Source organism: Meriones unguiculatus, chromosome 3, assembly GCF_030254825.1.
Source record: "Meriones unguiculatus strain TT.TT164.6M chromosome 3, Bangor_MerUng_6.1, whole genome shotgun sequence".
Classification (NCBI taxonomy): domain Eukaryota; kingdom Metazoa; phylum Chordata; class Mammalia; order Rodentia; family Muridae; genus Meriones; species Meriones unguiculatus.
The window spans coordinates 3,576,640-3,590,726 of NC_083351.1; the positions used below are offsets into that span (position 1 = coordinate 3,576,640).

The window sequence follows — 14,087 nt, forward strand, 5'->3', positions numbered from 1 at the left end:
AGGAAGGAGAGGCGGCTCGCTCTGGCCAATGATCTGGGCACTGGGCTCGCCATGGCAGATGGAGCATGTGGTGGAAGTGGCGTCAGCCTTGGCAGCGGGAGGGTGAGGCTGCTTCCTCACATCTGGATGGATCAGGAAGCAGAGTGGGAATGCCAGGGCCCAGCTGCAGTTTTCAGGCTCAGACCTCAGCCTATGGGATGGTGCCGTCTACCTCCACCGTGGATAAAGGCCCTCACACGTGCCTGACATGTCCAAAGACAGAGTTCTCTAATGCGCCAGGCATGTTTCTTAACCCAGTCAAGTTGACAGTGCAGATTAGCCATTACACACTGAAAGTCCACAGAGGCACAAAGGACTGATGAGCGCATCCATTCTCTGCACTTGGGTATGTCTAGGAACAAAGCTGTCATGGTATCCATCTGGAGAACTGTTTTGCACAAAGGAGGGGTGTGGTTCCCTTTCCCAGTTGGTGAGGCTGGCTAGGATAAAAAGTTGTCACAGTAAACAGTTCATACTTTTGTGACTGTAGCAATGTACCTGGAGCAAGCTGTCTTACTTACTTCTCTGTTGCTGTAATGAAACAGCATGACCAAAGCAACTTATAAAAGAAAATGTTTAGTTTGGGCTAGGGTTTCAGATAGTCCATAAGGGCAGGGCCAAGGCATGGTGACAGGAAGTGGCTGAGAGCTTACATCTTGGCCCACAATGACCTAAAGACTTTCCCTGAGGCTCCACCTCCCAAAACCCCACCACTCTCATCATCACTTGTGAGAAATAACCCCTTGGAGACAGCACAGCCACAGGCTTGGCCTTTGGGGGAAATCGCCCATCTGAGTCCTGAGCCTTGGGCTGAGTCCGGGACACCAGTCGCCTGTCCTGTTCCTCCACAGGCTTTGATTGGCATGTCTTCTGGGACAGCAGTGTCACACTGACACTTTCTTAGCATCCAAGGGTAACATTAGGCTCTCAAGGGGTCACAGCCCTGGGCCTCAGCCTGGTTCTGGGCCTCACAGCGAACAGTCTCAAAGCTTTATCTGAAGCTCCGGCCAGGAGATGTGCTATGAAGGAAGCCTACTGGCAGGGGCGGGCATTGTGTGCCCAAATAGATTTCTAGAATTTTCCAGGCACAGGCAGCTGTACATACACATAACCACATAGAGTGGCCCCCGGTGGATGGGTAGACACCTCTGGCAATGGTCACACGCAACAGGTGCCACTGCAGACACAACTAGAGTGGGGTGGAGCAGAAGCCATGAGCCACGTGCCTGGCGTTCAATAAGGAAACAGCACAGCCAGCTCTCCCCTGCCTGTGGCTCAGAAGATCCATGTCCCTGACACAAAGTCAGCCAAGGCAACAAAGGGGAGACCAGGGGAGGGGCAGCCCCCACCTCATGCGGCACCCCAGCCGTCCAGGAGGCAGCATTGCCAGGCGCAGCGCGGCACCGCACTTCCCGAGCTTTTAGGGGAGAGGCGCTCGTGAATAATTCAGCCTCCTCCGCGAGATGAAAACTCCCTAATAGAAGCTAATGGACTTGCTGCCTCCAGAGCCGACCCTTGCGGGACTCTCTCATTCACCAATTGCTTCTGACGTTCTGCAGTGACACTCCCTAATGAAAACGCCACCGCGCCCTCCGCCTCCTTAGCTCCCTGATAACTGGACTGTGGCCTTTTTTAACAAGCAGCCACCCAGGGAAGCAGGTGAGTCGGGCGCAGGAGTGGCTATAGCAGCCACTGTCTTAGGGGTGATGTCTGGGGGCGCTTCCAGCAGCTGATCAGAAGTCAGACAGTCCGCATTTCTTCAAAGCAGGCAAGCTCAAAGAGCCCACCTGGGTGGGCCTGAGGTGACTGTGCTGGATGGAGGAGGGTGGGCGGGCTCCCGCCTGGCTGCGCCCACCACCCTGTTGCGGCCGCCGTTGCTCCTGCTTGCTGGCCACCCTGTGCAGCGCTGGCCTGGCTGTCTCTCTGTCCGCTGGCATTACCCCTGATTGAGATTCCGCACCCGTGACTTGGGCTGGCAGTGCTGTCCGCAAGGTTTGTTGCTGTCTGAGAAGTCTGCCTGGGAAGCCTGTAGGAGCCAGAGTTGCTTATTCGGTCGCTGACTATTCTGGAGCAAAACCCCATGGTGTGTGTGTGTGTGCGTGTGTGCGCGTGTGTGTGCGTGCAGTGAGCTGCAGAGCCGCACCCTAGGATGGTGACCACTTCCCTGTGTTTCGGCTCCGGAAGCTTCCGGCTAGTCTTCAGCCTCCAGACACGTGTTGCCATTTGGCAGAGAGGCAGGGCTTCGGTGGCTGTTAGTATGTATCCCTGGTTCGGAAGCTCCAGGTGGAAGGCAAACTGGGGAGGGAGGAAGCGATTCCTGCCGACTTAATGAGGTTAGCGTTGCCGGCACCTCACTTTTTCGTATCATCATGTTAATTCGAGTGGAGTCCCCGAGCCCCCAGCCGACAGGAATAGATTTTCAGAGAAAGCCTACCAGTGTGTGGAATTGGCAGGTCCTAATGGGGGGGGGGGTGATGCTCATTCTTTTAGAGACCAGGTAGGATGTAGGGTTAGCGTTCCAGAGAGCCTCACCCAGGAAGAGGCTGCTGTGTTCTAACTCAGAGGTCAGAGGTCACTGCACTTCTCAGGCAGGAGGAAGGAGCCTTGAAAGAGGGCTGAGAACCCTTCCTTTCTATATTTAAGAAAAGCCCAGAGTATAGTCACAGCCTGAGGGAGACCAGACTGTAAAGCTTCATCCATCTGCACCAGGCTGCCAGAACCCAGAAACCATTTACACAGCTATAGCCCACCTCCTCTGAATGGCTGTCCAGCCTCCCCTCAAGCTACACACACACACACACACACACACACACACACACACACTGTGGTACTATGGACCCTCTGCTCTCGGCTGCCACCCTCACCCAGTTCTCCTCACTTGTAACAGAAGGCTCTTGTCCCCACCCCTGTGCCACAGAACCTGCATTTCCTCAGTGATGGACATGCGGCCGACCAGGGAGGCAGCAGGCCTGTTCTTTCCTGCGTTCCCCGGTCTCCTTCTATGCTCTAAGGAGTTGCATGCATTCTCTGCAAAGGGCGAGTTTTTACTGTCCGTCTTTTCCTGGTGATGTTTGGTGTCTGCCAGGCTCATTCTAGCTGCCGGTCACTTGTCTCCTGTCAGAGGGGCCTACTTTACACACCAGCTTAGATAGCAGACTGTTCTCCACACACTATTCCTCATCACGGCTCCTGCCATAGTGCACACGTTTGGGCTGGTCACCTGCTCCTGTGAGGTGTGTTCCTTGCTACACCTCCAGCAGCCTGGTGACAAGCCTCTGTCATGTCGTGAATGGTGGTAGAGGGAGCACTGTCCCATCCTGGACCCAACAGCCTGAGCCTCTGTCATCCCACGCTGGGGCCCTGCCAGTGTTTGCAGACTCCTGCAGACCCCTGCGGACCCCTGCGCTTTTGTAGGCAGTGTCTTCAAAGCTAATGGTTATTGATTCCAGCCTGGCTGAGAGCGTGTACATCTTGCCCACTTTTCGGGAAGAGTTTCCAGCTGTAGCTTGCCCAGCTGGCCTCCTCTGTCACCCCAGGGAAGAGAGAGCTGGCCTCCACTCCACACAGGGCCGGCTGCTGGCCATGCAGCACCTCCAGACCAGCTGCCCACTGCTGCCCTGCGCCTGCCAGAGGAGCCAGCAGCCAGCCTGCAGGAGGGAGAGGAAGCCTGCCCTGCCACCTGTGGGTTTCAGGTCCCCTTCCCCTCCGATGTTTCTCATCATGGGCTGGGCCCATTTTGCAGCCCCAGACAGATTTTCCTTGAAAAATGGGTCTTTCCCACAGTGCCATCAGTTTCAGCATCCAGAGCCCTGAGCATGGCACCCCACTCCCACTCTGAAACTGTGAGCAGTGGCGAATGTCAGTCCCACCACAGAGCAGACTGTAAGTCACTGCTGAGCCTGAGCCCAGCACCCAGCCAGCCCCAGTGCTGCTTCAGGGACACTGCCACTGGGGCTCGGCCTGGCAAGGCCTAGGCTTGCCTTCTGGAGGTCTGGACCCCTACTGTGGGCTTCATGGGCACTGCTGGGAACAGGAGCAGGCAGCCACAGGGAGGCAGAGCAGTCAGGACAATTTTAGGAAAGTATCTGCTCAAAGCTGATAAATGCCTCACAGCAAAGGACGTGATGGGGGCCACGCCCAACAAGCAAGGCTCTGACCGTGTGCAGCCAGCACAGCATCTGCCCAGGGGAGGCACCGTCTAGTCACGCTCAGGGCAGAAGATCCAAGCTGTGACAGATACTGTCTCTCTGTCTCTGTCTCTCTCTTTCTCTCTCTCTTTCTCTCTCCTGTCTGTCTCTCTCCTCTCTCTCTCTCTGTTTCTCTGTGTCTGTCTTTCTCTCTGGGATTCTCTGGGATCAGTATGTATGTGTGTGTGTGTCCCTCCCTGGGATCTCATTGTTCATTGGTCTTTCCATACTCTCTGAGCGAGCACACGCACGCGCACGCACACACACACACACACACACACACACGCACACGTACACACACACACACACACACGCACATGCACACACACACACGCACACGCACACACGCACGCACACACGCTGAGCTGCACATGCAGTAAGTACTCCAAGCGCCTATTGTGAACTAAGCCCCATGCTAGGTATGAACAGTCTTCATACAAAGATAACTGCAGGGAAGGCCTCTGAGCAAGGGCCAGGTACAAGATTCCTGAAGGTGACCCCTGCCTGCAGTGCCCTCTCAGGCCAGGGGAGAGGTGACCCAGGCTGGGAGGACTTTGTACATGGTCATCTCACGTTCCCGTCCTTAGTGGGAGGGTCCTTCCTCTAGCCCACAGAGGGGCCAGCCCTAGGCCAGGGCCTCTCAGTGCCCCTTCAGCTCCTGCCTGTGTTAATCGAGCTTGCTGTGTCCTGGACAAAGGGTGGCACCAAGCTGGTTGCCTTCTAGCAAACAGGAAGGGTTACAGTCTCACCACTGCATCTGCCCCAACTGAAATAGGAACTTAGAACCTTCTAGTGACGCTTCTGTGGCCAGGGAGCCTCGTCTGGGCAGAGATGACAAGGGCAGGGCCCTGGAGTGCAGACCCCTGTCTCACCTACACCTGCCACTGTGTCCTTACTGAGCAGGGTGTGGCTCCCTATCCCTCTTGCGGCCACAGTGCCCATGTCCCTGCAGTGGCCCCATAGGAGGATTGTAGGTGCAAGGGCCCTTAGAGCTGGTCCTTTCAGCTATGCCAGTGTCCACTGTCAGGGCTGCCACTCATGTCCCCATTCAGAGACCTGGGTCTCTGAGAGTGACGTCATCAGCCCGGAAGACTCTAGGAATGTTCCTGGATGTGTGAGCTGTGACGTTGTTGGCTCTCCTCCTGCCTGGGGACTGCCTCCCATCAACCCACGAAGTCAGGAGGGGCAGGAGACAGTTGGTGCCTGGAATGGCCTGCGAGAACTGTACAGGGGTCACACACCCCAGGAACAGCTGATGGCTGGTCCAACTTTAATTCCAGAGAACAAAGGCTGTATACCCCTTGGGGAGCGGTGGGGGCTCCAAGGATCGGTGTACATAATTGGTTGGAACTAGCGCTTCAGGGATGCTTAGTTTGCATTAAACAGCACATTCCTGTCATGAGAACAGAAACTCAGCACCTAGTTAACATCTAGGCCTGGGGAGGGGAGGGCTAGCAGGGAGCTGTGTCAGAGGTCATACATCAATGTGGTTAGGGGCGTCTGTGTCTAAAGACACTCTCCAGATGAAGTCAGGCAGAGAGCAGGGGACCCCACCGAGGGGAGGGAGTTCTGCCTTTAATGTTGAGCTTGTAATGGCTATCCAGGCAAGAACTGCAACTTCAGCCAGCAGGGCACCTCCCAAACCAATTAGCCCACCGCCCCTCGAACCCTCCTGCTAAAGCTCCATGGACTGTGATGCGCTGTCAGGAAGCAGAGAGCCCAGAGACCTCTGCCGGTGCAGTAGGATTTCCAGCGAACCTCACAGTTCACTTTTCCCAGGCTTGAGAACAAACATGGCCTCCCTGGCCTGTGCCCCTGGCATGTGGGATAAGGTGACCCTGTGGCAGGACCCCACTCAGAGCTTGCTTCTGCAGTGGGTGTGCCTTGTGCTTCTTTCCTGGGACAGCCTTTCACCAGGATTCAACAGGTGATGCTCTCGAAAGAGCACTGTGACAAGGCACCTCCGCCACCACTGGGCAGCAGCACTGTCCTCGGGAGTGTTCACAGTCTCCCTTTCTGCATGCGCCCTGTGCTCCCAGGTACATTGTGCTGCTTGGGGACAGTGCTTGCCCCTGCCTGCAGCCCAGCTTGGCCCGCTTCTCTTATGGCTGCTGGGGCAGAGGCAGGCAAGTGCTTGCCCCAGCATGACGAGAACCTCAGGCCAGGACTCGGCACGCCGTGGTGGCAGTTCTCGAAGACTGTCACCTCTGCATCTGGCCTCCTCCAGTGGGCCAACCTGGGGCCCCAGAGGTACTGACAAGCTCTCTAAACTACCACCACTCGGCATTTCCCATCTGGACAGCGACAACTCCAAGCGGCACCATGCTGTCCATGACATACAGTGAGAGTCTGCGGAGCGTAAGCAGCAGATGCCACTCAGACTGGGCCCTGCATCCAGTCCGCCAGACAGACACGCTGGAGCTGCAGCGGCTGCGGGAGGTGCGGGCAGCCGCCCAGGCCAGGAACATGGAGAGCTTCCTCCGCATGCACGGCCTTTCCCTGGACGGCTGCACCGCCCAGCGCACAGGCATGAAGTATCGGTAAGGGCTGGGCTGGAGATGGGGGTGAGCAGGGAGTCCCCAGGACATCTAAGGAGGACTTCAAGGAGGGCCTGCAGGGGAGAGGGGTAAAGCCCTGGAAACACTGGCCATAGTTTTATTGTGACTTAGGGTAAATATTTTCAGTTTGGAAATCTCCAACTGAATAGAAATTCCTCCAAGAAGAAAGTGAGTGTCTGCTGTAGTCCTAGCTGTCCAAACATACGTGTTCCTGGGTTTAGAGTTCTGTTGGAGGTGTTTTCATTGGGGGGGCGTACCTTGATGAGCAGGTAAAGGCTGTTTCATTTGTCTCTGGAAACTTCACACTAGGAGTTGGCTAAGCATGAATTACTGAGAACACTTCAATGGGGCTGGAGAAATGATTCAGATATTAAAAGCACTAATTGTTCTTACAAAAGACCTGAGTTCAGCCTCTAGCACCAAAGTAGGGCAGTTCCCAATGCCTGTAAGCCCACCAGAACACCTGCCACCTCCTGGCCTCTGTAAATACTGCACGCACACACGTACACACACACACACACACACACACACACTACAAATACTTTTAAAATAAGACGGAAAGATGTCTCAGAAGTTATAGGCACTGGCTGCTCTTGCAAAGGACCCAGGTTTGATTCCCAGCACCCACTTGGTGGCTCATTACCATCCATAACTCCAGTTCCAGGGGATCAGTGACCTCTTCTGACCTCTACAGGCAAACCATGCAAGCACACAAAATAAATAAGTCTAAATACATTTAAAGGAAAATACTTCAGCTCACATCTATAACACAAACCCATTCTGGAAAGGAAAACCGAAGTTGTGTTCTCTGAACAAAGGAACGTGTCCTTCACATCCTAAAATTGAGTTGTGTCTACGATAAGTAGTTTTCAGCAGGTCGCTTCAAAATCGGCTGCATCCAACTGTAACTATGGTAACAGGCTGTGGAGTGAAGGTTCTGTCTAAATGACCTGCATGCAGGATGAGCTTTCTCAGACCCTTGGAAGAACATCCCCTGTGTCTCTGGATTCAGCACCCAGGACAGCTCCCGACCACAGATATGGCGGGCTATGGACCATCCTGTGCATCTTCCCTTTCTGTAACCTCCAGAGCCAGTTGGTCAAAGGGGTCGGTCTCCTCTAATCCTTATATGGTTGCCAGTGTTAAGGATGAAAATGCAAGATGCTTATGGGATTAGAACCTCAGGTGGACAGCAAGTATATATTTTCGTATCAGTATGTCCTATGCAACATTTGGCACATTCTTACAATAAAAAGTTAAGTGTTTATCTGAGGTTCAGGTATCACCTGCTTCTCATGTTCTAGCCCAGGGTTTGGCTGTTCTCTAGAGTGAGTGGCGGTCGGGACAGCTTTTGTCTTCCTCTCTGTGCACGATGTGTTTGCTCCTTTGGCGATTATTCAAACATACGAGTGTAGTTTAAAGAAACAAAATACTTGCAGTGGTCCCTGAGACCACAGGCCCTGAAGTCTTTGTATTCTAAGTCATCTGTGAGGGAAGGACCATTTCTCAGTCAGTTGGCTACAGCTGAGCTCATGAAGGTGACAGAAATTGCTCAAGGCGGGAGACCATGAGCCTTGTTTGGTTTTATGTAGCTGCTCATGGGGACCTAGTAAGTGCTCAGCATCAGCTTATCAAGAGGATGCTGGCACTGGACCCCGGCTGGACCCTGGAGATGCTGTGTGAACAAAAGGAACAAGGGCCTCTCGTCCTTGTGCCTACCATGTCTTGGTGGAGGAAAGGAGGAGAAATGAAACGGGATCCAGAAAAAAAAGAAAAGAAAAAAAAAAAACATTTCAGTAGCACTGCCTGTCTCGAAGTCCTAAAGCGTGCAGGGGTGGGGTGGGAGTGGAGGCTGTGGCAGGGAGGCTGAGCAGAGGAGGTGGCAGGAGAGCTGGGTCCTGACGGTTAAGTCCCACTGGAGGACATGGTGGAGAGAAGGCCTGTGTAACCGAGCTGGGGTGAGCAAGGCAGAGAGCACTGCGACAGTAACGGGGAGGACTGGATCCCGCTTCCCCGCTGAGAAAACAGGCCCGGCTGTGTGGACGGCGACGAGATCCCGCTTCCCCGCTGAGAAAACAGGCCCGGCTAGTGTGGACAGCGACTAGATCATGCTTCCCCACTGAGAAAACAGGCCCGGCTAGTGTGGACAGCAACTAGATCCTGCTTCCCCACTGAGAAAACAGGCCCGGCTGTGTGGACGGCGACTAGATCCTGCTTCCCCGCTGAGAAAACAGGCCCGGCTGTGTGGACGGTGACTAGATCCTGCTTCCCCACTGAGAAAACAGGCCCGGCTGTGTGGACGGCGACGAGATCCTGCTTCCCCGCTGAGAAAACAGGCCCGGCTGTGTGGACGGCGACTAGATCCTGCTTCCCCGCTGAGAAAACAGGCCCGGCTGTGTGGACGGCGACTAGATCCTGCTTCCCCACTGAGAAAACAGGCCCGGCTAGTGTGGACGGTGACTAGATCCTGCTTCCCCACTGAGAAAACAGGCCCGGCTAGTGTGGACAGCGGTTTGTTTAATCAGGTTCCGCCGCCAAAGTGTATATATGCGCTGAACTTCAGAAAACGGCCTCATCTGGTCACCTGATAGAGTCTTTTGTCAGTATGATCAGGTGCGGTGAAGTGATACAGGACAGTAGAACATATGAGAGATGCAAAGAATGGTAAAACAGATGCAATCCAAGGCATGGCAGGAAGTCCCAGCACCCCCGAGAGCTGAGGGGGCTGCCTGGGTGCTCACTAGCACTGGAGGGAGCACAGGCCTGCGGGCTCCTGCCTGGGTGCTCACTAACACTGGAGGGAGCACAGGCCTGCGGGCTCCTGCCTGGGTGCTCACTAGCACTGGAGGGAGCACAGGCCTGCGGGCTCCTGCCTGGGTGCTCACTAGCACTGGAGGGAGCACAGGCCTGCGGGCTCCTGCCTGGGTGCTCACTAGCACTGGAGGGAGCACAGGCCTGCGGGCTCCTGCCTGGGTGCTCACTAGCACTGGAGGGAGCACAGGCCTGCGGGCTCCTGCCTGGGTGCTCACTAGCACTGGAGGGAGCACAGGCCTGCGGGCTCCTGCCTGGGTGCTCACTAGCACTGGAGGGAGCACAGGCCTGCGGGCTCCTGCCGCCAGCCCCGGCCTGCAGACTGCCAGCCCCTCACTGCTGCTGTCTGCAGCCTGTCCTGACTCTGCTGGGTCAGCCCCAGGAAGCTAGCAAAGATGGGTTACATGTCTTTCTGCCTGAGGCTCCAAAAATAGGGTTTGGGCTGCACCTAGGTCCAGTCCATGTTGGGCTGACATCCCGGGAGGCAGCCTGATCCCCAAGGAGGAAGGAGAGCAGAAGACAGTTCTCCCATGGGCAGGGTGAGGGTTGCCTCATCCGCAGGGACCCTGATATGTCTGGTGACCTCTGAGCTGCTGCCCTCAAACTAGGTGACTGGGCCAGCATTCATTAAAGATCCCAGCAAGTTGTTTCCTAGTGAACTCTTCTCCGTTAGTAACTGGGTTGAAACTGGATTAAGCTTGGTTGTAAATATTAACATAAAAAGATAAGCACTGCTCAGGACATTCCGGAAACAGCCATGCAAGACTTGAGTCTCTCATCAGCTCAGCTGAACCTGGAAGGGGAACAACCCTTCTAACTGTTCTCAACTCTTCCCCACTAAAAACGAAAGACAGCGGGTCAAAGAGATGTCAGTAAAGATGCTTGCCCTGAAAGCAAGGAGCTAAGTTTGATTCCCCCAGACCCTTGCTTATAAAAAGAAGCAGAAGCAAGAGCGGTCATGCTAGCACATGCTTGTAACCACAGTGTCAGGGAGGCAGAAAGGCAGATCCCTGTGGCTCACTAGCCAGCCAGCCTAACTCATTACAAAGTTCTAAAACAGTAAGAGACCCTGCCTCAAAAGGACAGAATGGACAGCACCTGAGGTTGACCTCTTGCCTCATCACATGTGTGCCCACATGCACACACGCACGTGAACATGCATTATACACGTGCATGCCAGGATTTAGGAAGGAGAAGCGGTGTTTTGGTTCATCCACTCCCTGTGGGAGTACAAGGAGAGCCCCGCCCTCTAGCTCCCTTCCCAGCCCCACCTTGCTGCAGAAGTGGCCTCGGCAGCTGGACTCTATGGCCTGGACCCTGGATCTGCTGGTGGGGCTGATGATTTTTCCCTTCTCTCTGTGGTCTGGGGGATGAAAAGGCTCCTCAGCCTTCCTATGTGGTAGTCCTCCTGCCTCTGATTTCACCTCATGGTCCTCCAGTGCTCAGGGCTGCAGGCATGAGTTCCTTCTCCTGTGTTCCCATACTCGGGGTCCTTGCCCCTCTGTTCCCGCTACCTGGAGCTTGTCTCCCCAGATTGTCAGATGGCCAGGTCCCTCCCATTACCGTCTAGGTCTGTCCCCAAAAAGACTGTCTGAGCAAGTCTCTCAGGAGCATCACCCTTCTGTGCTGCTGAGGTCATACCCCCACCCTCTCTGTGGCCTTAGTTTACCTTCCACCCTTCTCTTCCCAACACCTGGAGGAGCCTGCGCCTCTGTAAGCACAGGACAGCACTGAGTGGTCTTAACTCATCTCCCAGCGTGTTCCCTGAAACAGGACTTTTCCTCACTTCTTCCTTGAAGGGGTCCACAGCACAGAAGCTGCAGCTGGCGTTGCAGAGCCCAAGTCTTGTAAGAGTCTTGTGGAGTCCTGAGTCTTGCCTTCCTGCCTCCAGACCCCAGGCTGTTACCAGGAGCCAAGGAATGCTGGCAGGTTGCCACACTAATTGAGCAGGCTGTAATTTGCTCATTCAGCCTGAGATCACATCCAGCCACAGGAGGTTTCTAGGAAGAGCTGGGAATACACATGTGCCTTTCTGTAAGATTTATTTTTATTTCTCATGTGTATGGGTGTTTTTCCTGCCTTTATGTTTGTGCACCACGTGTGTGCCTGGTGCTGTGGAGGTCAGAAGGGGTCACTGGATACCCTGGAATTGAAGTTGTGGCCAGCTGTTAATTGTTATGTGGGTTCTGGGAACCGAACCTGGGCACCTTGCAAGAGCAGCAACCACTGAGCCATCTCCCCACCCCCTCCACGTGAGTCTGTAAGGACAGATGGGAAGGAGGGCACTGTGGCCAGGAAAGGTCATTAAGTGGTGGAGTGTGGTCCTATCTGCAAGGCTAGACAGGGGTGAGATTCTGCAGAAAGGATCTGCCTCGCTTCCCCACGGCTGCTGGGATAGCTGGATGGATTAAAATGCAGCCCAAGGACTCAGGTATCTGGCATCCAGGTGGGGCCATGCTGCTTCTGGAAGTGCTGAGGCACATTGCTCCCGCCTCTGCCAGCCCTGGTGCCTGCGGTGACCCTCACTGCTCTTGGGGTGCAGACATGCCTGCCTTCATGCTGTCGCTTTCTCTGTGTGTCTCCAGATCTCTCAGAAGGGCACCCAACACTGCGCTAGGGCCTGTGCTGTGTGGTTTTATGGCACCCTGACATAAGCTAACGTCATCTGAGAGGAAGGAACCTTGCTAGACCTGAGGGGGATAAACATTTCCATGACTGTCTGATTTAGCTGTGTTTGGAACTGCACAGGAACTGGCCAGACCACTGCCTCGCCCTAAGGTGGGATTAGAGAACAGCCCCTCACTGGCTTCTGAGGTCCCTCTTGTGAGGAAGGGTTAGGGTCGCTAGAAAACGGCTGTTGAGATCATTGGTTGTTAGCACCTGGACAGAAGAGTCGGGGACTCGGGGCTGCCTGTGGGGTGGATAAGTGCGAGACTACATCACGTGGAAAGAGTCATCACATGTTAGTCTAGCGAGGCAAAGGTGTGGGCTCATGTCTTGGGGTCACAAGTTCAGCGTAGGCTGCAAAGCATGGGGTGCGGGATTACAGTAGGTGTAGGAGACAGAAACTTACTCTTGTAAGGCGTGTAGACTTGATAGCAATGTATCAATGTGGCTCATCTTGGTTTCACAACCTCAAATAAGAAAATGCCTCCAGCCATTTGTCAGTTGACAGGCATCTGGGTTATTCCCATCTTTTGCCGATGGTGAAATGTGTTGCCGTGGGCATGTATGTCCACGTTTTGGTGGATTTGTATGATCTGCGCTCTCTGTGAACACACTTAGCAGTGGGTCCCCTGCTCCACAGCGACGGTGAGTCTTCTAGCCCTGGTCAGCTCTGCTGTTGATGGCACACCGCGTGGTGAGAAGTGGCTGTGGAGGAGACGAGGCCCCAGCCTCTGTGAGATTCCATGGTTCGGCAACACAGAGAAATGCCTAAAGGAGAAGGGGAGGGGCTTCAGCTAGACCAGCACCTGTGGCTCAAAGCTTAAACACGCCTCTGTCTGGGGAGGTAGCTCAGCAGTTACAAGTGTACACTGCTCTCGCAGAGGACCCAAATTTCATCCTCAACACCCTCGTCAGGTGGCTTACGACCACCTGTCACTCCAACACCAGGCACCCTGTGTCCTCTTCCGGTCTCTTCACATTCGTGTGCATGCCCACATACAGACACACCAACGTACACGTAATTAAAAATAAAAATAAGCCATTTTAAAAAATCAGTCTCCAGGGCCCACTCCGGGTCCAGGAGGTCCAGGACTGTGTTTGTAACAGGCTCCCTGGTGTCCTGAGCAGACAGGCGTTTGCAGAGTGTTGTGCAGGCCGCCCTCTGCCAAGCACACAGCACTGCGCGGAGCTCTGAGGAACAAGTTCAGAGAAGGGTGTGTATTCAAAAGACGCCAGAGGAAAGCTTCGTTTGGGTTCAGGCTTTGCCTACTCGGGGGAAGCTGCAATGCCAAGAGCTGCCCGTGCGCTGTCCAAAGGGAGAGGCAGGGAGAAGACTGCCTGCTTTGCCTTCCGCGGCCTCTTCAGCTGCCACATGCTCCTTGAAAGGCCAGGGTTGTCCTCTGCGAGTCCCTGGCAGGGTCCAGGCTGCAGAGGAAACCCAACTGCCCTTCTCCCAACCCCTCTTCCACCCAATTTTCTTGGAAAGGGTCCTAGCCTGTCTGGAGCACAGGGCCCCAGGCCAGCAAACTCCACTCCCTAAGTGGGCTGTTGGCAGGAGGAAACAGAGCTAGCCTGTGCTGGCTTCTGCCGCGGCGCCTGTGTGACCTTCCAGGACATCCTTGGTGAAGGCACTAAGCCTCTGTGCCCAGATCCATTCCCACCCTCGGGGCTGGGGCTGGCCTTTGCATTAGGCCTGAGCTCATGGAGACTTAAGGTTTTGCTGACCTGTGGTGAAAGCATACAGGTGAGGGGAGCCACACTATTGGGTCTGTGGCTGCCCCACCATGGGAAGCCGGAGTTTTCTGTGACAAGATCTTTCAAGTGC

The 14,087-nt window shown here is 54.8% G+C and overlaps 1 protein-coding gene across 5 annotated transcripts in view; it reads left to right on the top strand.

Moving 5' to 3' along the window:
- The window catches only part of Kcnab2 (potassium voltage-gated channel subfamily A regulatory beta subunit 2), an 81,325-nt gene that overhangs the window by 38,370 nt on the left and 28,868 nt on the right, over positions 1-14,087 (top strand). The gene's annotated exons all lie outside the window — the stretch shown is intronic.